The 26,255-nt window shown below is 33.5% G+C and overlaps 1 protein-coding gene across 2 annotated transcripts in view; it reads left to right on the top strand.

Moving 5' to 3' along the window:
* Tmtc2 (Transmembrane O-mannosyltransferase targeting cadherins 2) overlaps positions 1-26,255 on the top strand; it is a 635,056-nt gene that overhangs the window by 249,457 nt on the left and 359,344 nt on the right. Inside the window, exon 3 of one of the 2 annotated variants that reach the window (XM_085817680.1) lies at positions 23,176-23,214. The exons of the other annotated variant lie outside the window; for it this stretch is intronic. The gene's annotated coding sequence lies outside the window, so the exon portion shown is untranslated. The remainder of the gene's footprint in view (positions 1-23,175; positions 23,215-26,255) is intronic. 2 annotated transcript variants of the gene reach the window in all.

Genomic DNA, 26,255 nt, shown 5'->3' on the forward strand with positions numbered 1-26,255 from the left:
AACCAAAGTTAAGTTACAGAATAGCAACAGAGATAAAATGTTCGGAGCGCCACCTAACGGCGCAAACTATCAATTTATAACTCCCTCGCCGAGACTCGAACCTGGACCTGTCGAATAGCGCCAAGTATGCTACCGTTGCCCACCTTATAAACTTGTTATTTGAAACAATGCATTTTAAAATATTTTGGAACAGTGTGCAATTTAGATGAGCGTTTCTCAACCTACGACACGCGCACCCCCTGGGGCGGGGGGGGAGAAGTGATGACATATTCAAGGAGATATGAAACAATTATCAGTAATCTCATAAAATAACTATGCATTAAAATAAATACTGATAATATCAAAGTATTCAGAAAATTTTAATTTGCCATTAATTAGAATGAAAATCAGTTTGCAATAAAATATAGCTAGCCTTACCTAAATTCGTCATATTACTCAATTTCATAGGCATAATATTCAATTTCTTTCCTTGTTATGTCACACCGTATCGTATACGGCGACAGTATTTTCAGTATTTAATGAATGAGTCAAGTTAATTACATAGCTCTCTCACTCTCTATCTTTTTTAAAGTCAAGTCAGTTATGTAGCTCTCTTTACATCCTTGTACGAAATAAAGGAAATATTGTTATCACGAAAAATGTCGCATGTCGTATTTCAACGAAAATATCTAGTTTGACCGCTATGGAATGCAATTTAACGATGTTTTGACGTGACATCTGTACGTAAGGACAAAATAAAGGACTCTTTTTCCCAAAGCAAATTATAATTTTTTTTCCAAAACAAATTATAAAATAGATTAAGAAGAGATTTTACGTACGTATGTACGAAGGTGTCTCGCATAACTCAAAAACGAGTAGCCTCAGAACATTGAAATATTGTACATAGGAATGCTATAATATATAGTTGTGCAACTCACTTTTTGGCTGCAATCGGCATGTGTTGGTAAATTGCGCATTTTTTGCTTTAAAAATGATTGAAATACGTTTTTCTTATTTTCCAGTTAAGCTTTTTATACCTTTAGGTAATCTACATGTAATACTTGTAGAATTGTCAACAATTTAAAAGTTGTTTAAATGCGGCTAAGCCTAATTTTTGTTAACCACAGCAGCCATATTTGTTTACATTTGAAACTTAGCAGTATAGCGAATTCAGTTTTTGCACCTTGAGTGTCTTTTTGTCGAGTGAGAAGAAAATTACGCGTTCATTTTTTAGCACTAAAAAATTTGCCTTGTTGCTAAAAAAAAAAAAAAAAAAAAAAAAAAAAAAAAAAAAATTGATTGTTTTAACTGCATTTGGTGTTTTATTACTTCCTTGTACGAAGTAAAAAGGAAGTATTGTAATCGCGAAAAGTTTCAGACAGCATTTTCAACGAAAATATCCATTTTGACCGCTATCGAACGCAGTTTAACGATGTTTTTGCGTGATATATGTATATATGTACGTAAGGACAGAATAAAAGACTCGTTTCCTCCAAAAAAATTATAAAACTGCTTTAAATTAATTCTGAAGAAAATTTTTCGTGACGTCTGTACGAACGTATGTACGTACGTATCTCGCATAACTCAAAAACGAGTAGCCTCAGAACATTGTAATTTTGTATATAGGACTGCTATATCATGTAGATGTGCACCTCGTATTTTGGTTGCAATCGGCCGCACCAAACGTATATAAATATATTTATATATATATCCACTCTGTTACCCGGCTCAGTGATCGCAGTTTCTTTACTCTTATATGTTTGTAAATTGTACATTTTTTGCTTTAAAAATGATTGAATTATGTTGTTTTTTAGCTTTCGGTTAAGGTTTTTATGCCTTTAATAAATCTGTATGCTATATTTTTAGAATTATCAACAATTTTAAAGTTGTTTAAGTGCAGCTGAGCCTTTTTTTTTTTATGGCGGCCATTGATTCTTTACATTTGAAACAGCAGACTAGTGGATTTGTTGCCAATCTAGAGAAACTTAGCTTCGCAACAACAAAGATAACGCCTTCATTTATTATTGTCAATTAAATCATTCTTAATCCTTTCTGAAATTTTTTCGAGGAAATAAGTGTTTAAGATTTACTTCGTAATTTTTAATGGAGATATTTTGAGTTTTTATGTATTTTTGCCTTCTCGCGAAGTGAGAACTGAATTAAAATTGAATGAGAAATACTCAGTCGTCTGAGAAAAACTTTTTTTTTTTTTTTCTTAATTTCATTTATACATCATTCTAGCTTTATTATAGTATTTGAATAGAACATGTCGCAACGATTAGATAATTCTATTCTTTAAATGATATAAATTTTGTGCATTATGAGTTATAATATGAACGAAATATAATACTGTTAAGTGAATCTAGCGCCAGAGTGTCGCTATGGTAAACAAATACTAGAGTGAATTTGAAAGAATGCATTTTTTCTATTGTGGTACAAGGAAGTCATGTGGTGTACACATCAGATTTTTTTTTTCTATATTTTTCAGTTTTCAATGAAGATATTTTGAGGTTTTATGTATTCTTGCCTTGCGCGACCTGAGAACAGAATTAATTGAATAAGAAATATATCTCTAATGAAATCCTGGTAAATAAGTTTAAATGAAATGCAGCAATAAGTGAGTATAATTTAATATTCCGTACAAGGAAGTCATGTAGTGTACACATCAGATTTTTTTAATCTCATATGCAAATTAGTTTGAGTATGGAGCTTCGTTTTAAATTCGTGTTATTTTAAAGTTGCGAATTGTGAAGTGTTGATATATAATGTGAATAATTGTGATAAATGAATCACAATTATGAATGGCTTCAAGGAATTGCATAACTATCCGATATTTGTATTGTTAATTTTCGTAGCAGTTATTTTTATTTTGGAGCAAGCCTTTCCTTTACTTCTAGTTTTATACCCGCATTTCCCCGCCAGAAAGAGTTTTCAGGATTAAGATTTATGCAAATAAGGTCGAAACAAATATTTAAACTGAGGTCTGAAATACTTCAGTAGGAGGCCGTGTTCTGCCTTTCGCCGACGTTGTTGCGATTAGCCTAAGCTTGTTGTTGTACGGCTGTACCTAATACGTGTGCCTGTTAATATATGCCGGTGATCCTTTAACAATGGCCAAATACGCGACTTCGTTTTGTTCAACTTCAGCTGATTAAATTTATTTCAACGTTAGTTTAGTTTTGTATTTTCAATTTTGAGTTAAAGCCCAAGTGGAGGCTTCTTGTACGCCCGAGACAAGTCCTCTCTTACATTATTTTGAGTTGGAATAAAATATTAATTGAACCCTTCTCCGGAGCTGTTATTTACTCCCAATAACTCAGATGAATAGTCGCTACACAGTTTGTAGAGGTTGCCACTAAGGACTTCTCTGTCCCTTTAGTGGGAAATCCTTAGTGGCTTCTTCGTCCACTGGCTACTTCGTACATCGTTCTTAAGGGGGCTCATACACCTTAAACCCCCTAATGATCTTCAAATTATGTGACTGTTGCTAAAATTGGGATATTTTATTTATTTTGAAAGCAATTACTTCCAACTTTTTACAGCTGACTACATAATATAGCTGCTTTGGAAACTAGTAACCAGAAAGTTTGTGTTGCCACAAATATTTTTGTAATTTAATCCGCTTTGTGACAAAATTTTTCTTCATGTTTCCACCTTGCGCGCATGATATTTTAAAAATGGCTAATACTATATACTTGAAATTTAATGGAGTTTTCGTATGAGTACTATTTTTTAACTGAACCAAAAATTTAATGAATATTTTAAAATTAAAAAAGTTTATGCACGGAAACATTACAGATATTTTTAATAAAATACATTTTATAAACTCAACTCCAAATAAAATAAAAATTTAACATGAAATTCTTAGAATTTTGGGTTCACAGTAGTGTTCGAGTGTTATGAAAGCTATATATTAAATGTGGAGTTAAATTATGCAACAGAATGTTTTAAACTGTGCGCGCAAGGTGGAAACATGACAAAAAGTGTTGTCACAAAGCCTATTAAATTATAAAAATATTTGGGGCAACACAAACTTTCTGATAACTATTTCAGAAAGCAGCTATATTATGTAGTCAGCTGTAAAAAGTTGGAAGTAATTGCTTTTAAAATAATAAATTGTCCCAATTCTTGCAACAGTCACATATTCGAAGATCTTATGGGTCCTATTAGCCCGAGAAGAGGGTCATCTGTTATTATTTCTTTGAGTGAATAAGAGTATTTTAACTTTTTTTGAGACTCTCTCGCAAATACTTGAACTCAGCGATAAGTCGCTACTTAGTTCACTAGGTTACTCTAAATTTAACAGAGGCATAGTATTGAGAAGCATTATAAGTTCTCCAGTAGTTTAGCTCCTAAAGAATTTTATTTTAGCTATGATATTACACGTTTTTCAAAATTAAATAAACTGAGCTTAACAGCATAACAAATATGGGTAAGCAAACAGTTCCATAACTGCTTTCAAAGAGTCTGACGGAACTTATTCATTGTCCTCAATATACTCAAAAAGTTACATTTCTGAGAATCATTCCTTGAAAAGAAATAAGATCGTAATATTCGAGACTCTTTACAAACTCTTGTTGGAATAATTAGCTTCATTTACAAACATTTTTACATTCATAAAGTCAAAGAGAGCATTGGAATCCACTTGAAAAGCTTCCAAGAGTCCTTCAAACATTACTTGCCCAAACGAAGTGACGAGGACAATTGTATTTCAGATCCTAATCAGTGAAAATTCCTTTGAAACAGCCCCAGAATTAAAACATTCTCTGAAAAGAACAACTTATAATTTTCTGACTTTATTCATTGCAATTAATTAATTTTATGGTATTAAAATGAAAGGGTTATAAGATACATTGCGAGAATACTGAAGAAGTGGCTGGGCATTATAAGTTCATAAGGGAGAGATTAGGGGTACTTTTTAATTACAGTTTGTCTCATTAAGGAGTACGCGAAATAATTATGTCTCATTAAGTGATACTTGAAAGAAAAAAAGTAGGAAAACGTTAATTTAGATTATCAAAATGTTAATTTTTACTCTGAAGCAATGTGTTTAGTCTAGCTTGAAGCGATGTGTAACTTATTGTAACTAAATTACTTGTATTTCATTCCCAGAAAATTCTTATTTCCATTCCTAAGCATTTAATTAAAATACAATTAGCTGTTACTTACTAGCGTTCACTAAGAACTTCCGTTTTTTATTAACAGAGCCGAGCCATTGTCTCTGAAATTTAACGCTTGTTCCAGATTTTCTGAGGCATATCTAGCGTTACGAAATGTACAGGCGCGGTAAGATCGCTTCTCCGCAAAGCAGTTTTAAGGTTGCCATATAATGGCATGGGACGGCAGGGTTGCCACACTTGGCGAGCAATCCCTCGTTTAGCGACAAAATTGGCGAAGTACCATAGACGGATGGAGAACCTTCTGGAACGAATTCTTACCGGTTTAGCCCAGAATGTTCTCGATCACAAGCCAAAAACTATATAAACCCTGCTGGTACGCAGAGAGTCAGTGCAAGATAGTTAGTGTGCCTCGTCTAGCGAGCTGATAGTCAATCATTGAGCGACTGTCTCGAAGTCTAGCGCCGAGTTGGTCGTCGAGTGCATCGAGAGAGTCTTTAGTATATCGCGAGTTAGTACATCGTCGAGTTCTGTCTCAGAGTGTGCTGAGCTCCGGGAACGACTGAACCGAGTCGACAGCTGTATCGTCGAGTGCTTGTGTATCGACAGCTTGTGTACCTAGTCGACGGCTTGTGTATCGTCGAGTGCACCGCGAGTTGTAGCCTGGAGAGTCTCGAGAGTATGTAGAGTTCCGAAGAGAATCGGGAGCTTTACGCTTGTGCTTAGCCGTGAAGCTGTCTCCACCGTGATAGTCTGAAGGCTGTGTCGCTGATTGTTTCAGCGTATTTATAGTAGATCTTCGACGACTGTAAAAAGTGACTTAGGAGCGGTCCTGATTAATATATTGGCTAAATAAAGTGTGTTAGAATAACCTATATGAAATAATAGAAGTAGATATCCTTGAGTTAGCGGATATTTGAAGATCTTGAAGCAAGCTAGTTTGCTGTACTCACGTTATATGAAAGCTCAACATTGTATTATTTTGGGGCCTTTTTCTTTAGATGTATGTGCTATTTTTTATAATTAATAAATCTTTGCATTCTGAGGTGATATTACCGGACCTGAAAGGAAAGAAATCCTTTTCAACTTGTCAACGCTCGTGTTGGATGACATTACATAAAAATAGAATACTTTTCAAAGAATTACTTTTCAAAATACGCGCAATTTTCGTTAGCAATAAAAGTGCAAGATAAAATTATCTCGGAGTAAATGCCTGCATGTCCTAAATAGTGTTATGACAAAATAGTTCATAAATAGTTCATTCTGCGAATTTGAATAAGCTCTCAATAGTTTAAAAAGATTTTTCTTTAATGGTTTAGTTTTTGTTAAAAAAAGATTACTTAAATTACTTAAGCTGGTTCGATTAAGAATTTTAGCGAAGAACTAGAGACGAAGTATTCTAATGATCTACTGTGAAGGAACTACTCCCTCATTATTAAGGTACTAATTAAGTATCTAATTAAGTGCCTTAAGTAAGTACCTAGTTAAGTACATTAAGTAGGTGCCTAATTAAGTACATTAAGAGAGTACTAAATTAAGTACTTTAATGATCACGCACATAATTAAGTACCTTAATGATGGTAACTGATAAAACAAAGCGTTTTGCCAACTGGTGAATCTCTACTAAATTAAATTCAAGCAAAGGAAACAAAACTACCTCGAGATAATTATTCAGAATAAGTCATATCTTTACTTCGTAAAGGAAATAAAAACTGAACTCACGTAGCTGGGTAACAGAGCAATGTATATATAAATACATACGCTAGTTGCGGCCGATTGTAAAAAAAAGGGAGGTACACAACTATAAGTCATAGTAATCCCAGATACAAAATTTCAACGACCTGAGACTACTCGTTTTTAAGTTATGCGAGATACATACGTACGTACGTACAGATGTTACTAATAAATATCTTCTGAATCTATTTTAAATCCACTTTACGATCCGTTTTTAGGGAAAAATGTCCTTTATTTTGTCCATAAATAAAGGTGTGACGCAAAAACATCTTTCAAATGGATTCGAAAGCTGTCAAAATGGATATTTTCGCTGAAATATGATACCCGAAATATTTCGCGATTACAATGCTTTAATTTACTTCATACAAAGAAGTAAAAATAATTAAGCATTTTTCACATTTCTACAAATTTAATAGTATGGTTTGATATAGCATAAGATAGGTTGTGAGTTTGAAACTTCGAGATTTCATTCACATACGTAGATTTCTTTTCTTCAGGAGGATCTGTGTCATTTTGGCTTTTTTGGAAAAAAATTTGGAATTACTTGGTAAGAATTTTTAGATATTAACTCTATAACTAGCTAACATCTTGCTATACTGCAACAAATTTGGGATCTTTAACGAGCAGCTTTCTTATCCGTCTATGGTGCAACGAATAATTACCTTTAAGGTAAAAGAAATTCGTTCCAGGTCTGCTGAGATCCGTTGTTGATCTAATACATAAAAGCAGATTGGGATGAAATCGATGTACACTGCTTAAGCAAGCAATGTGATATTGCAGTTGCTTGCTTAAGCAATGTGATAAGCACAAGGCTAACCTTGGGTATGTCCAGAAGAAAAATATATATACATTCCTTAATAAGTACTTTTACACAATTTCTTAAGACAAACAACTTTTTGTTTCACCTCAAAAGTGAATTTTTACTATCATCATTAGTCATTTAAATTTTTTATGCTTTTCTTTGATTTGTTCTAATATACGTTTATTCCTACGCAATTTTAAGTAGGGTACATAAAGTATTTTCTCCTTCCTTTCCGCCTGGTGTAACTGGAAGCATACTCGACGTGAATTCCAGAGGTCCAAGGTTCGAATCCCTGCGAGAACATTGCATATTTTTCACGTCTGCTTCTTTAGAAAAATCTAAAGCCTCTACAGCGGCCCCGGAACTAAAAAATGATAGACGATAATTCCTCACCACTAGGATTTGGCAACCTGTTCCCCTATTCCCCAGTCACCCTATAAAAAGGGAAGTATGAAGTATGTAAAGTTTTTAGTTTAGTTTTTATGAGGATTACACGTTCCGCAACCAGGTGTCTGGACTAAGCGGCCAATCCAGCCTTAAAACCAGGACAGGGGATCAACCCTGTCCTCTCTCCTTGGAGAGGACTGACCCCAGCCGTCATACTGCGACGCCTGTCCTCAGTTTGCTACCTGTCAGTCGCTCGAGCTGCCCGTCGCTCAAGGAAATTACCAAGAGTATCCGGGACACTACCGCCCGGACTACTGGAGCCTTAAGCTCTAGGACACGCCAGACGCACGGGCCGAACAATAAGCAATCTTTCCTCGGCCTCCAGACATACTAGGTTCATAATTTGTATACCCCTGTGACCGAGACTGCCTAGGTACAGACAATAGCCAATATCTTCGCGAAGTTCTCTACGTCGACTCTCGGAGAGCTAGTTTATAATGTATTTCCTTCCTCCTTTCCACATGCCTTCGTGGTGTAACTGGAAGCACACTCGGCGCGTATTCGAGAAGTCTAGGTTCGAGCCCAGCAAGCGCAATGATGATTTGACAGGTCTAATGCTCCAAAATAACCTAATGACTCTACAGATATCTTAAATTGTTTTTGTGTTTTTCGTCTCAAATAATTTTAATATTTTTGCAACTGCTTTAACCTTTTCCTGGAGGCCGCGGTCACTACTTTAAATGTATCTCAAGAAACTTCAGTAACCTATAGAGATTTAAAATTCACTCCTTAATATGTAGTATGAAGTGGAAAACCCTGTCGATTTGTTTTTCCGCTTCTTTTTTTTTTTTTTTTTTTTTTTTTTTTTTTTTAAACAGCTGACGAAATGGCTCTAATACGTACATCTAATAGATCGAATACGTACATCTAATAGCTCGAATACGTACATCTAATAGCTGGAATACGTACATCTTGTAGCTCGAGTACGTATATCTAATAGCTCGATAGAATGAGTCCCTGTAGCCCACGGGAAAAGGTTAATATTATCCTGATAAGTTACCAAGATATTAAGAAACTGGAGTATTCCAGATAGTTAATTTAAATTCTAGCATTAGCTTTTCTCTAAGCAGTAAATTTTAAAATTATTATTTTATTTGAATATTTTCTAATGCTTCAGAAATAAGTATTAATAATAAGAAATGTACGACAACTGAAATGCTGAAATGTGCTAGCGTTTAAAATGGTCATTCCCCCTTTTTAATATATTTTCAGAAGCAAATAAATGTGCAAATGTTTCTTGCCTGCCAAAAACATCGTGACAGATACATCGCGGACGAAAACGTCGTCGAGTTTCTTTAAGCAGATAGTCCTCGCGTATTTTGAGATAGATAAACACACCAAACAACAACAACAAAAAAAAATATTAGATATAATCCTTCTCTTATGAATTCTTCAAATGAATATAGATGTTTAAATTTTATCGTACTTCTTTGCTCAGAAAAGTTATAAATTTTCTTGAAGTACTAAGGCATTGATTCAAATATTATTCTATTCTGGATTTTCGTTTCGAGAAATTCTCTCTGTATCTTCAAGGAGGCACAGAAAGCCAAAATCATCTTTACTCTTGTGTCTAGCCTAAATTTTCAGCGTGCTGACATGGTTATCTTTACGACTAACGTCTTCAGGCAATACCAAAGCTAGGTTGAAATTTTAAATACATAAATGACACAGTGGTTTTCAACCTATTCTGCCCCATGCATTCCCTTCACCGCTAATGTTAGAAGGTCATTCCCCCTTCTTTCCAAAACTCTAAAAATATATATATTATTGCGTGCGTATGGGCTCGTAACAGATTGAATGAACACTTCGATGATAAGTTAATAAAAATTTATTTTATCAAAAAAAATTTCAAAGTTTTGAATTTCCCGCAGAAATACTCGTACAGTATCACACAGTATAATCAGCATTTACGCTTAAAACTACTAAAAACGTTAAACACAACACAAAGCGAATATAAAGAGAAAGCTAACTCGGTTATATCTCATTTCGCGCGGAACTAACGACTCGCACAACAATAGTTAAGTAACTGAAAGCAGATGACTCCGTGGCTTTAAACCAGCCGAAGAGAGAATAGACCTTAATAGCTTAATCCAGCCGCCTAGATATTTCTAGTACATTTTGGTTCTCAAAATTACCGAAAAGTACAAAGGTTGAACTAGTTACAGCTAACATAGTGATTAATTATATTTATTCAATTTCAATACATATTATGATGGTAGAGGGACCGGACCAAAATGTCGCCAAATAATCGCCAAATTTTACGACATTTGGCAATTGCTCGCCAAGTTTGTCGCCAAAAACATTATTATCTTGGCGATATTTCGCCAAATTACCGAGATACCCATTTACTTAATGTTAAATGCACTTGACCTTGTATTCTTACTTTTCCAGCATAGCTTTTGTTTAAATTTTATGTTACAAGAGAAATACAACAATTTTACTTATAATTCTACTAACATTGCCTATCTAAGTACAAAATTCGTAACAATATATTCAGTTATTTAGATTATTTTTAATGTACTGTATAAATTAAACAACAAAAAATATAGAAAATATTAATAAAAACCGAAACTTGGAATAAAAGCATTTTTTTTTACATTCAGAATTAAATATTAAGTACTTGATAGCTAAATAGAAGGCTTACTTAACACCCTCTCTGCTTGAGAACCCTGTTATGGCAGATAAAATGAGACACGGAAGTTACTTAGACAGAGCAGAAAGTATAAGCATAACTTTTGTCAACTAACTCCTCTAAAGATGAATGGACAGAGTTTATAACAAACAAAACTTGGAAAAAAAATTTTCAGCTACGGATCATTAAGGAGATAAGCAATATGCGGAAGCAAATAGAAGTTTGCTTTTTTAAACTTCATAAATAAATATAAGGTCGAGGTTAACTATTTCGATATGGATTGAGTCAAGTTTTAATACCTAACGAAAAACAGGGAATTTATTAATTTAAAACCTTTTTTTTATGTGATTCTCCGTTATTGTAACTAAGGGTGCTTGGTAGGTAAATATAGGTCTAATGCTTTAGAGACTTAACTTTCATTAAAGATTGGGCTCAAACGTTGATTCTTTTCTGCTAACGGGATCCCAGTCGTTTGATTAAAGCGTATGTTTGCGTATGAAATCTCTGACTTGGCTGATTTAATTAAGTATATGTTTAGAAATCCATGATTTCTAAACATATACTTAATTAAATACTTAATTAAAAATGTATACTTAATTAAAAATAATTTTAATACTTAATTAAAAATGTATTAATTAATACTTAATTAATACATTTTTAAAATACATTAAAATACATTAAAATGTATTTTAATACTTAATTAAAATGTATTAATTAATACTTAATTTAATACAAAGTAGTTCAGTTTATTTTGGTGCCAGCGGAAGTACCCGATGCCAGTTAAGTTAGACTGAGAGTAATGCATCTAACAACAGAGAGAACCAGCCATACCACTGTAATCCTTCTCTAATAACGATGCAAAAAATACGATCCATAGTCATACATGGTTTTCCCAATGTGTAAAGTGTATACGAGCCAGTTTCCCTTAAAAAGTCCTCCACGAAGGCATCCTTCCCTTAAGGCAGATAGCCCTCGAGTGCTTTGCCGTAATCTAATAAACCAAACCAAACCATAGTCATACATTTTTTCGGTCTGATGCGATATGGTACCAACATAAAAAATTTCGATAGAAAAATAAACTAATTCTTTCTCATTGTATTAGCAAAAATGGCACGCAGTTTTTAATGGTTTTCGTCTTTCTAATCAAATGGTCGTAAAAGCTCAAGTTCCATCCAATATTTCGCCTATATTTAATTTCAGTCGATTAAATGTGGCAAAACTTTTATCATAATTGAGCAGAAATCAAGCAAACAAACAGACATTATTCTTTATATGTATAGATTTTGTAAAACTTACAAATTTTTGATTAACAAACTCTAGCAGTAGCAACACGTTTCGAAATAAATCACTTTTATCATCCACTCATTTTTATGTTTCATTTTGTAAGGCAAAAAATAAAATGTGAAATTTCGGCAGACTTTTCTTAGTCTCGGTGATGTAGCAAATATATATGCCAATTTTCAAGATGATTGGATAATATTTAGAGGTTACATAATTTGATCAGTTTTGTAAAAGTAGGCAAAAAATATGATTTTCAAAGTTAATTACTTTTATTGTGACAAATAGAAATCATGAACTTAAAATAATATTAAAACTAGACACTAAAATTAATAGGTAGTATGATAGGCAAAAGGTATATTAATCAACTTTGAACAATGCAGTTCCTTCCTTTGTTCGCTTGGGTAAACTTTTTCTGTGATGCTCGACTACCCTGAACAAGAATTTTTACTGTTCGTCCCTGATCGATTCGTTAAACTTTTTTATCACAGCAATTCCTCTTTCTGCGGTATCATTAACCACCTTAAGAGTGTTTGCATGGCTTCTTATAGAATCATTGCAGTATTCTATAGCATCGTGAATCCCCAAAAAAATTCAGAGAACATCTTTGTTTTATCAGTAACCAAATGGCTCATTTCCTTCAAAAATTAGGTTTTCCCCCTCCTTAATCATTTTATTTATTTATTTATTTTTCGCTGGTTTGGTTTCTAAAATTTTAGTCAAAGTTTTCTTAGCGGCATCATTAATACTTTCTTCCAAAAAAGCCACAGTATTCACAGTATTCTGTAGCATCGTGGATCCCAAAAAAATTCAGAGAACATCTTTGTTTTATCAGTAACCAAATGGCTCATTTCGTTCAAAAATTAGGTTTCCCCCCTCATTAATCATTTTATTTATTCTTTTTATTTTTATTTTTTATTTATTTATTATTTATTTTATTTTATTTTATTTTATTTTACTTTATTTTTTTTTGCTGGTTTGGTTTCTAAAATTTTAGTCAAAGTTTTCTTAGCAGCATCATTAACACGTTCTTCCAAAAAAAGCCAGTCTTATGTTTGTTTCTGACAGATCCCAAAGGTGTGTCTTAGAAACTATGAGAGCATTTTTATTTTATGCCTACTTCTAGGTTAAGTGCTCTGGAGCTGTACCATATCAAAATCATTCTCCATCGACTTTGCAGTTGCTACTCGCCAAAAGCGAATACATATGAGACTTACAAAATGTGCAATCTATTTCATTCCTTTCGATTCGCAATGAAGAATATTCAACTGTTTAGTGAAGAGGATAATTTTAAGTGCACATATTGCATTTGCCATCCACCTTGCTTGTTGCAGAGCCATTGGGATATTGAACCTGAAGTTGTTTTGAGATCCTAGGTATGAGTGAGAGTTGTAATAACTCTTTGTAGTCTTTTCTTAGGCGATTTCTGTCTTTTAGAACATTCTGGGTGTAGTGAATAAATTTCAGTCGTTGTGGTTCTGGTAGCCTTCAACAAGACTTCATTCAGCATTGTCGTATATGACTTCTTATCAAGTAAAGCCCACAGACTTTGGAACTTCCGAAAAATCTGGATGTCAGGACTACTTGATGGTATGCCATAACACTCTTTTAGTATTAGTTCGTGGATGTGATGAAGGCAAGTGAACCACAACAATGTTCGTCCGAATTTCTTTTCTATTCTGGTACATATCTCTTGGATCAGTCCTGTATTAGATGCTGTAGTATGAAAAGACATACCCATGATATTGTCACGTAGCCCAAATCTGTCCAGTTCCCGAAGAACTACTTCAGCCATCTGCTCACCGATGCTTGCAAATGCTAAAAATCTTTGTCAGTCACTAGAACTGCAACTCTGTCTTTCATACTCCCATGGGCAACTGAAGGCAACAGTTTACCATCCCAATGCAACACCAAATGAGGAGGATTTTCAAAAAGTGACTCTGATTTTCTTTGCCATTTTACTTCTATTGGTCACCCTATCTTTATAAACGATAGCTGGAGATATAGAAATTGTTTAAACATCGTGGCCAATGAAAGAAAGACATAAGAAGCCTTTTAGTACAAGACACTATTTTGAGAACAATTCTGAGATAAAAGTCACAATGTGTGCAGCCCCTAAAGAATGCGCAATCTTCTTGAAACTTGGCATATATCTTTTACATCACTGAGACTCGGAGCGTAAGCAAAGTTATATGAAAATCACATCTTTGGAATAATGAAGCGCCCTAGTGTGCATTGTAGAGACACTGGGTTATTTCGAAGCAGGAAACATGAAAAATGAGCAATGCCCTCGTCGGGACCCGAACCTCGGACCTCTCGAATACGCGCTGAGTGTGCTGATCATTACATCACGAAGGCATGTTATGAGGCGGGATAAATACCTTATAACATATACGGCAGATGTTTACAAGCGCTGCACTGCTGCTTTTCGCCTTTAATTACATTTGTTTTTGGGTGAAACGGGAAGTAACGAGAATTAAGTAAATATACACTTTTTTTAATATCACGTAGATTTATTTTGTTTCATATCTTTTAATATTTAACTTTAAACAGAGTTTGAAACGAAGAGGATTAAAAATGTCGGGTAATTCACACGGTGATGCGTACCAGATATTTTTCTTTTTCGGATTTGCGGAAGATTATCTGTAAAAAAGGAAAAATATTCTGAATAGGAAACCTTATAAACGGCGCTCCGACAAAAATGAGCCATTACCTATATGTAAGTTGATCACTGTTTTCTAAGAACTTTCAGAAGAATGTCTCGGCTTAAAGTTATCCGTCCTTTATGCAAATCAATTTTGAATTTGAAGCAAACAACCTTCGGAAGGGTTCGCACACCTTTGTGTTGAAACACGTTTCTGAAGGTTTTTGTCTTGGTCAACAATGGCCAATTTGAAAAACTTTGCCGATATTATTATGATAGGGCATAATAATGAAGGGTCAAAAGAAGAAAGAAAAAAATGAAAATTGCATCGCGAGATGATATAAATCGTTATTTTAAAAAATTCAATATCCATGAGTAAGTAACAATAGAAAATTAATAATTTTATAATAAAAACTATAATTTAAAAATCTAATATTTTGAGATGGATTTAGATAAGGTTTAAAAAATCAGATCGAATTAAATAAAGTTTAACAAAAAATTAAAAGCTCTGTTTGCTGTTCCAAATGGCTGGACTCTTACCATTTAATGCAGAGTTTCTTAAACTGTGAGTTAAGACCCCATTTGGAGTCGCGGGACCTGCAGTAGAGAGTCGCCAAAAATTTTAGCAATTTTGACATTTCTTTGACTTATTATCATAATTTTACAATTACCAAATATTTCTGCATAATATACTGAAAATAGATAAAGATAAGACAGTACAGACAACAACAACAACAACAAAAAAAAAAAAAAAACGCTTCGACGCTTTTTTTTTTTTTTTTTTTTAATAATAGAAACGTTTATTTTGCTTTAAAAAGGAATGTTAATGACCTAAAACTGCAGTAGTATATTACAGTACAATTAAAGAAATTGACAGTTTCGCTCACGCGTGTGGTGAATTTGCGGAATACTTATGGGGGGGGTATCACAAAAGTTTCGTAAATGTTATGAGGTCCTCACACCAAAACGTTTAAGAAACCCTGATTTAATGTATCGTCAGAAGTAGAGAATATCATCTGTCATTTAGCCTTCTTATCGCTGAGAGCATTGAGTAAAAATGTGTTTAAAACAATAATAACCCATAAGAAAAAGAATACTATCATGTAAATCTAAATAAAAATAATAAATAATTAGCAAAGAAATTAAAATAACAAAGGGCGTATTCACTATCCTTTGAATACTGTAATGATAAACTTAAATTAGATGAAAGATTTAAAGGATTAGAACTTTAGTAACTATACTTGATTTTTAACTATTTAAAGGAACATATTTGTTTATTTTATTTTTGTAATTATAGTGTAAAACAGATGTGAAATCAAAATAAAAATTAAGAAATAAATATGTTAATTTTTTTTTAATCTCAATTAATTTGTTACACTGATTTACAATTTGAAACATATTCTATGAAGTTTTGATTAATAATTTACCAGGAAAAAAAGTTCTTTTTTCGCAAGGTCTGACAACAACTTTCGCAATTTACCTTATGTGATGCATTCTTTCACAAAAGGAAAATTACACAAAAATTAAACATATGTTTCCTTCAGACACTGGGATACATATCTGGATCCAGTTTTAAACAAAATATTTATGTCAAAAGAATATGCTGCACACTTCGTCAGTTTTGCAATATAATTTCTTATTTTCCTCCTTTCTTATGAAGATTTCATCGTTTACTTATTCAAGTAACTTTCCCATACTCAAGTAAAGTTTTGATCATTGTTGCATGATTCAAGTAACTTTTCACTCGCGTAACCATTATTCAATAACTCATTTCTTCCAAGTCGAAATATTTCACTGAAAGAAAAATTACACAATAAAATATATTTTTAAAAAAACGAACAGCTCTGTGTAGTTTTTTCGCTCTTGAGTGACTTTCTTTTGAGTCGATTTTACCAGAGACTGCCGGTAATAAAGCAAATAAAAAAAAAAAAATACGGCAACAAATGACGCAGAAATAAATTCCCGGTTAGGAGTGGTTGTCCTATTCAGGTGTGATTAGGTGGTAGTGTTGACAGCGGTGTTGGACGTGGAAGACGACACTGGTCTTGTTGCCATAACGACGACCTTGACGCCTGACCTCTACACCTCGCCTCGCTACTGCCATCCAATCAATTCAAACGCACTTTTTGGAGACATGAGTGGCAACTGATAGCAGCTTCTGGTTTTTGTCTCGCGGTTTTCTTCTCTTTTCTTTCCTTTTTCATTCTTTGTTTCATTCTTTTTTTTTCCTTCAGTGAATGCTTCTAATTTGTCAAAACCGCCGATCGATGCTTTTTCGTCGTCTTTTCTGGCAGAAAACTTTGCTGGAATACTTGGAGTGTGAAAGTTTCCTTTCATGTGTACATCTCCTGGAAGTTATTTCCAATTTAATTGCAAGGCTTGTCTAAGACGCTGACACAAGACGTAATAAGATCTGCTAACCTGCTCCTTAGTTATAGTAAATATGAGATGTCCCAAGGACACAGACAGCAATTTATTTGGTTTCTTTTAATCCAAAACTTTTCAACTTCCCTCAAATACTTATGGAGCAAAATGTTTTCGTTTTCATATGTTATGCCTGTTTCCTAATATTACTGTACCATTAAATGTAAAACTGTCTGCTTATCTGTAATCCAAACAAAAGAAATGAGTTTCAAACAGACATATTTAAAGAGATGAAAATTAAGTGAAGTAGTAAGGAAAAATAAGTTTTCCTACGTAAATGTCAATGAAGTTGAGATATTCATCTAAACAACGTTATATATTCGCTCCTTATGTTCAAACCAACCACAAATTCTCATGGGAGTTAGATGGATTTTTATTCAGGAACTAAGCAATATGCAAATATCTGCCTTTTCTGAATATTGGATTCGAAGCTGAAAAAGCAGATTTTCCTCAATTGTTCTCATGTGCTTAAGTCTTTTATTTAAGACGTAACTAGCGGTTAATATTTCTTGAAACCAGGACACTGAACTAGGAAAAAATCTTCGAAATCCAGGATATATGTAAACGTTGTTCTTTTTGCAGATGGAAACAAGACAGCAATTTAGTAATTTTCCCATTGATTAGAACTAGTTCAGTGTAGTACTGATTGTTTATTACTGTTATCTACGTTAACTGTTCTGAATTTTTTCTTTTACCTTCATTCTGTTATTTTTTGACGTGTCTGAACATTTAAATTTGATTCATAATTTCATGAGCATTTAATTTTGAGTGATAATGTAAAGCTGCTAAGTACATCATGGTAAATCAACTAAAGACTTTGTGCATCATCTGCTTTAACTGTTCTGAAATTTTTCTTCTTTTACCTTCCTTATGTTATTTTCTGCCGCGTCTGAATATTTAATTTTTATTCATAATTTCATGATCATTTAATTTTGTTTGCCACTTTAAAGCTGCTGAGTACATAGTGTATGGTAAACAATTAAAGGCTTTTGTGCATTTTTGTTATCTGCTATAATTATTCTGAATTTTTTCTTCTTTTACCTTGATTCTCTTATTTTTTGGTTGTGTCTGAACATTTAAATTTGATTCATAATTTCGTGAGCATTTAATTTTGATTGATAATTTTAAGTTGCTGAGTACATAGTATATGATGAAGCAACTATAAGCTTTATTTCCTTAAATGTTAATCCAAGCTATATTCTCTTGGCTACAATATTTATTTTTATTAGGAAGATAATTATCATTATGAGAACAGTTTCGCTTCTGGTGAGAGAATGGTACTTTAAAACACAAATTTTAATTGTTTATATATCACAATGGAATAAAATGCTAAATTAGTGAAAATAGTTATTATGATTCGCAAATTAAATACAAAACTGAAAGTCACAGATAGCCTGTAATTAACAGAGCCAGGTAATAGCGTGGGAATTTATATATATGTATGTATATACGGTTGGTGCAGCCAATTCCCTCGAAAAAGGGTGGTGCACAACTACATGTCGTAGCAGTCCATATACCAAAAAGTTCTACGGCTACACGTTCTTGAGTTACACGAGATAAATAAGACATATGTATTTATTTACAGACGTCAAGAAAATAGCTTTTCTGTATCCCTTCTACAATCCTTTTTGGCTGAAACAGTCCTTTATTCTGTCCGTACTTACAGATGTCACGCAAAAGCATCGATCAAATTGTTGCGAGAGTGTTTGAAATGAATATTTTCATTCAAATATGATTTCCGAAATTTTTCGCGATTACAATACTTCCTTTAATTTGCACAAGGAAGTAAAAGGTGTAGTGTTACATACACTACACTGAATGACTGAATTTAACCGAACCACTATACTGAATTTACATTTGCTGGACCTAAAACAAAGTGCTTGTTTTCTTAAATGCATTCAGCTTCCATTTTTGAAATCAAATCCGTTAATGTTTAATCCGTTTAATTCTGTTACTTAACTTATAAACAGAAATATTTATGACACTCTTTAAACCAAGATTGTTCCCCATTTATGTGCAGACAGAGAGATCAAGGTTCTTGCTAACGCTACACATTGCTTGAAATTGGTAGGGAAAAATTCCTTTATCAAGATTTCATACATTTTGTCCATGAATTTCGGGAAAGACTGGATGACGGAGCCTCAAGGAGGTTGGACTTCTACTTCCATCACAGTCTGAGGGAGAGCACCGAGAGGATGGTGGTTCGAGGGTCTCCTACTCCTCTCCTCTACCACCAAAACCACACGTGAGGACTCTTGGCTCTGCTTATATTTGGAGTGCTCCCATGCCACAAAGATGCTATATATTTACAAACATCCATGCCTTCTCTAGGATTCGAACCCGGGACCTTCGATACCGCAGTAGGCTCCCCTAACAACTATACTGTCTGAGCGGCGGTTAAATACATATTTTCTTTATTTTGAAGAGTCATGCAAAATGAAACTATTATCTAGAGCAATTTCTAAGATACATATTCGTAAAAAGTACTTAAATTTGAGAGGTGGATTACCGGCATTGATTGACAACTACTGAAAATATTATGATTTCAATATTTAAAGCTTTAATTAAGATAATTTAACTGAAAGCGGGAAGGGAAAGATTTGGAAATGAAAAGAAATTACCTAAAATCCCTTTCAAAATGCACTATTCTATACGCATATGAAAAATCCATTTCTCAAAGTTAGTTGTGACTTCTTTAATTAAGAAACTAATTACAAAGCATATGCTCCTATAAATAACTACTATTATCTGACAGAAACAATTGTTCTTTTTCACATTCTCATGTTTCTCGAAACAAAAGCTCCAAAATTGCGAATTAGGTAACATTTTCATTGGACGACAACAGAAGCTCATTAGATTTTAAGCTCACTCCGTCTCCTCTAATCTGCACTCCACTTCCTTTATTTGAATAAGCAAAATCTTAAAATATTTAAGCCTTTGTTTTCGTTTTTTATTCGGTCCAATGTGCAGCGTTCTCAAATTAAATGTTTGAAACGATTTTGCGTTCTAGATAATGATGGAGACAAAAGAGAAAGTAAAGCACATATCTTAATTACAACTCTGAATTAAGAACTCGAATTATCGTATTTCTTAACTCGAATACAAGGCATTAAAGAAGTCTTCATTATTATCAGTAGCTTACTTTTCATCACTGGAGCTATTCATTACTTGAGCGAAATTGGTATTTTCGTTGTCTTTTGTCTGTTTTAGATGAGATATTTTTATTAATGGAATGCAACGCATTTGAATTTTGATTAAAGGAGGTAGTTACAGTTAATCAAACTCGTAGGGTTTTCCTTTGTTAAAATATACAGTATTTAAATTTGGATTACAAGAATGCTAGTGAAATGAAAACAAAATAATTTTCCTTCAGTCGAAAATAATCACTAATTACAAGAAACGGTAATTACGTACTATAGCTACCATCTTAGTAGAAGTAGATAAAATTTTCAGAAAGTGTCAAATTCTGGCAACCATGCGCATGACCATTCTTCATGCTCATAACAACAGTTTCAGTCAAGCAAAGCCGCCATTTTCATATGCGTTCTACTTTGTTGTGTTCCAAGTTCCAACGGTTTTTATACATAAATCGCGATATTTTTAAACTTTGCTTTAAACTATGAGCTCGTTTAATTCGCCAGCAATGGTAGAAACTACGGTAAAATTTCGGCAGCGATGCAAAATGTTGGTGAAAATTTTCTAAAGGGAACACTGACGAAGTGGGTTTTCTAGGTAGCCGCTATTGCCGAAGATTGCACGAAACCGAGTCTCCGCAATTCTCTGATTTTTTTAAGTAAAAACAGATCGCTGTGTACTTCGGGAGAGGAATAAAGAAAAGAAAAAGAAAGATTATCAAAGAAAAATGTTTTATTTTTTTAATGTACCAGGGCAAAAATCTAGCAGGGCGCAAGATGGTGCACATCAAGTGAGCGGCCATTTTTAAGGGCAGCAAATTTATTATCAAACGTAACATATATCTGTAAAAATGGGCGGCCAGTTTCAATTTGCACAGGGCGACCGACGGTCTAGGATTGGTACTGAGTGACCCACCTATTAAGTGCTTCCACAATAAAGCGACCATTACTTCCGGTCTCAGTAGTGGCCATGCTAAGTCGGCTAAGTGTTCGCTAATGGGGGGGGGAGAACAAAAAGTCATCACTTTTGTTGCTCTGTTTTACTACTTTTCTTTCACATTTCTATAGCTTTCTGATTTACTTGATCAAAATTCGTTCGTAATTTGGCGTTAATTGCAAAATGTAATTTGCCCTTGGATGGCGTTCTTTTCCAAATATAATGACACTTTCGGATTCTCATATTACACATATTTAGTATTTTATTTATCTACTATGAACTATTATAAATCTATTAATTAATATAATAATATATTATTATGAATACATTAATTGAATTTCTTCAAATCATTACATCAAAACCTTCTCAATAAAATTTGTGAAATATATTTAAAATATGAGCTAACAGCTAATTTTTTTATTCTTTTGCTGCTGTTACTAATATAATGTAAGTAATGTTTCATGAATAAAATTGTGATGAAATACTTAATTTCTATTTCATTTACACCTAAAATTTCTATTTCATTTACCCAAAGTTATACAACACAGTATATTTTCCATGCTTCTTCAACTTTTGATTTTTTTCAAAAGAATTGTAGAAATTCCACAAAAATTGTATAGGTTAACATTTTTCATCAAAAATTATAGTTTTAAAAGTTTCACAGGACATAGAAAAAAATTTATAGTTTTAGATTTTTCTCAGTAGATAAACCTGAAAGATCACTTTGACTTATCCCAATTAACCTCGTGAAAGTCTAAAGAAAAGATTGAAAAAAAAAAAAAAAAAAGAAACCTAAGACTTTATCATTTGGGAGCAAATCGCATGGAATAAGATGAAAACAATAATTTAAAAATTGGGCTTTTTTTATTTAAAAAAAATCGAATATCATATTATTCTACCTGTTTTTTTTTTGTTTTTTTTTTCCCCAAAGACGCAATTTGTCCAGAAGAGAAATATTAATTTCTTTTTGGCATTTTGCGTTGAAAACTTATATGTCGGTTGTTTACTTTTAAAATTGTTGCCACCAAATATTAGAGCCCTGTATTATAGTTAAATAAATTAATTAATGAAGGATCTGCATAAATGTATGTATGTTTCTAGCATTGTGATATTAAAATGGTACCTAGAGACATCCAATTTTGAATAACGTACGTTTCCACCCGAATACGGGCATCTGGAAACCCAATCTGGAACCCGAATACGGGCATCTGGAAACAGATTTGAAATTTGGAATTTGTTAGTCCAAAGGGGGTTTGCCCCTAGGGACTATTACTTTCGTTTTGCGATTTTGCGTCGAAACACTATAAATGGCTGTATCACATTTCAAACTGTTGCCACCAAATAGTATCGCCCTTTATTATATTTGAAGAAATTAAATAATGAAGAATCTGCATGAATATATGTATGCTTCTCTCACTGTGAAAAAACAACGGTACCTAGAGCCGTAAAAGTTTGAATATCGTAGTCCTCCATTCGAATATGGGCATCTGGAAGCCCAAATTTGAAATTTTGAATTTATTTTATTATTGATTTCATATTTTGTAAAACTTTAACGAATTTTTGATTAACAAACTCAAGGATTTCAAAGCGAGTAATGGCAACATTGTAAAAAAAAAACATTTTTATCTCCAACGCGCGAGACTGCGTACCGGAAATTCTGAAGATATGCTCAATTTAAAATAATTATTTTGCGATATTAAAGAATTTTTGATTTTGATTAACAAATCTAACGATTTCAAAACGAACAATGGCAAAACTGTGGGAAAAAAAAAAAAAAAAAAAAAAAAAAAACATTTTTATCTCCAGCGCGCGAGATTGTGTATTGGGAATTCTAAAGATATGCTCATTTTAAAATTATTTTGCGATATTGCCGTTGAACTGAATTTTATTTTTTAAGTGCAAAGAACACGATATTTAATAAATAAAGGTATTACACGAAACATTAAATATACAGCCCTTTGGGTGCAAGGTAAAATCTGAAAGCTTTCAGTATTTTTTTTTAATCGCATTATATAGTATATATTTATGCGTGTTTTTTCTCTTATAGGAGTCAATACCAATTTGTTTTACTACCGGAAAGCAACAGGTCTCTATTATTTACTTTGATTTTGTCTTGAGATTTTATGTTAGAATTTTAATGAATCAGATGTTTTAGGATTTTATATCTATACTGCATATCTCATTATCTGAATCATAATCAGCATTCTTATCCCAACATTTCAATATCTTTTTACTTGCCTCGATTTTATTTAAGTGTGCTGTTATCTTTAGACTTTTTTCTGTGTAGTTTTGTGCGCTGAAGATCGAATCCTGTGTTTGGCGCATGTGGCCTTCAGAGCTTTGCGCCAGAACTCCATTACCGCCACCATCTCTTATAGGCAATTAGAATTGAATATCTATTGTTGTGAAAGCAAGATTACATATCAAGCAAATATTCCTCAATCCTTCTTAATATTAAGACAAAAATCCTCGTTCTTCTGCAAACAATCGGGCTGTTACTCTTAAAATAAAATTGCAGAGGAAAAAATAAATAAATAAATAAAAAAATGAGGAACGTAAATTATCATATGAGACATCATTTGAATGGTATGTTATACAGCTATTAAAAACCGATCTTCTGATGTATAAGGTTGCATTTTAAGCTGGAATTTGCTATATCTAAATGACCTCATGCCTTTAAATAAAAAAACTTGGGATCCAAGTGTCAAAGGTGGTAGGTTTACTAAAGGCCTTAAGATGAAAATGAGTATTTAATTACTTTCCTTGGTTAAACCTATATTATTACACGTCTCATATACATAAAGGGGTGTCCCTTAACTACAAGTTTCTTCACTGAAATTTAGATAATATGTTCAAGATAGATCTTGCTGTGTAAAACTTTTATAATGCTTAGTCGAAATGCAAATTAATGACTATCGTCTTCGAAACTTGCAAATTTTATGAGATGGGTTGCAAATTCGTGAAACAGCAAGTTGACTAAGCAGATCATAAATGATATGCAGTTATAGGATGAACGTGATGTATCTTGAAAAGAATTGAAAACTGGTGTGTGCTTGTAAATTCAGTTCAGCATTTTCTTTAGCAAAATACAAGCTGGGGTTGATACTCATTTCATAAAAGATTGCTCAGTGCTACCTTACTGGAAACCAGATTAGATATCTGTTTTAACAGGTTAGATATCGAATTGTGTGAAGATTCAAAATTCGGCATGTTAAAATGCTGACTATTCTTTCTGACTGGGAGTTACTTTCCATATTGTAGAATTATTTTTTAATCACAAATATTATTTTCCTGAAAAAACGAGTAGTAGTAGTTCAAGTTGTATTACTATATAAGGTATTTTCTCCTAGCGTGCCTTCGTGGTGTAGTGGTTCTGCACGCTGGGCCGGTATTCCAGAGGTCCAAGGTTCGATTCCTGACGAAGGCAATTGCTAATTTTTCATCTTTCCTGCTTTAAAAAAAAAAAAAAAAAAAAAAAAAAAAAAAAAAAAAAAAAAAAAACTAATGTCTCTACAGTGGAGCCCGAACTAAAAAGGGTGTTGGATGATGATTCTCCTCATCCAGGATTTGACGATTGGGTCCCTTAAAAACCCCAGTCGCCCTCTATAAGGGGGGAGTATATAAGGTATTTCTCCCGCATTCCTAGCGTGCCTTCGTGGTGTAGTGACTCTGCACGCTGGCCGGTATTCCAGAGGGCCGTGGTTCGATTCCTGGAGAAGGCGTTTGCTCATTTTTCATCTTGCCTGCTTCCAAAAAATACCTAATGTCTCTACAACTGTTATATCCGGTAGTTCGTTGTTTATATGATGTTAGCCGTTTGCATGAACTCTTCATTTATATGATATTCTGTTCTATAAATTTTCTTGTAGATTCTATTAATTACACTTCTCATACTCGAAAATTGGCGCCCAATTGAAATAGTGGCTAGCGACGCTGCCTACTGTATCGAAAGTTCCGGTTCGAATCCCGGAGAAGGCATGGCAGTTTGTAAATGTATAGTGTCTCTGCGGCAGGGGATACTCTAAATATGCCGCGAGCCGAAAGTCTTCTCGAGAGGTTGTTGGTAGGGGAAGAGGGATGGTAGACCCTCGGACTCCTTACCCTCCGGGGTGCTGTCCTTCAAAGTGGGGGGGGGCGGAGCTGAGCAAAGTTGTATTGTCTCCTGCATAGTGCTCAAGGCTACTGCCAACGATAGGCGCAATCTTCCACTCCTTTCGACGATGAATTTTGTGGGTTTGCTTTGATACTCCTGTCAGACAAATGAGATAAGTCACAACAACAACAACATGTTCGAAAATCAACGGTAAATTTTATAGTAGTTTGCGAAAATAAAATGGCAGAGAGATAGTTTAAGTGTGTTTTTCAGATATTGTACCTTTCTTAAGAACATTATCAAGTTAATTTACACTTATTACCAAGGAGATTCTTAAGAACTGTTAAGAGGAATAAATCCTCATAATCTTCTATCACTATAGAAAAGGTGTAATTTTCGTATGCCATGAAAATATAGTTCTAATTATAACGATCGTTACATCTAAAGCCCACTAAATGTTTTTGCATTCACACAGACTTTCTCCAGACAGTTGTAAACAAAATGAATATATATTTAGAATTCTTCCTTGGTATGCTATTCATCCATAACTTAATATCTCTAAATGACGGTTATAGCAGGCTATAGGGACATTGAGTCATGTGATTTTCACTGCTCTAATTTATTCATAAGCGTTGTATCGAATGATAAATGACTAGCTCATTAAAAAGTCGTCGATAGCTTAAGTAGTTCCTCTCTGTTTCTCAAGATTTTCTAATTTCTTTGAAAATACGACTGAAATTCGAGCTGCTTTATGATTCAGTGTTCTAATTTAACTCATTGCCAACCCACAAAACGTTCAAGAAGCTTGTCATTTGGCCTTTTCGGTTTTGAATGAAACAAAACACATAAACAACATTCCACTTTTATATGTAATTATCCTGTAGGGTGAATAAGATAAGAATGATTCGAAAATATGACTGTTGTGTGACATCTTTCTCACTGCAGACGTGGCAATTCCTCATTTCTCTTCCTCATCTGAAGAGAGCTTTTTGTAGTTGTATTCTCAGTGCTAAGAACAACCAGAAATTACATGT

Source organism: Stegodyphus dumicola, chromosome 5 (genome assembly GCF_044657685.1).
Source record: "Stegodyphus dumicola isolate Sdum_Otavi_A_Nest chromosome 5, ASM4465768v1".
NCBI lineage: Eukaryota > Metazoa > Arthropoda > Arachnida > Araneae > Eresidae > Stegodyphus > Stegodyphus dumicola.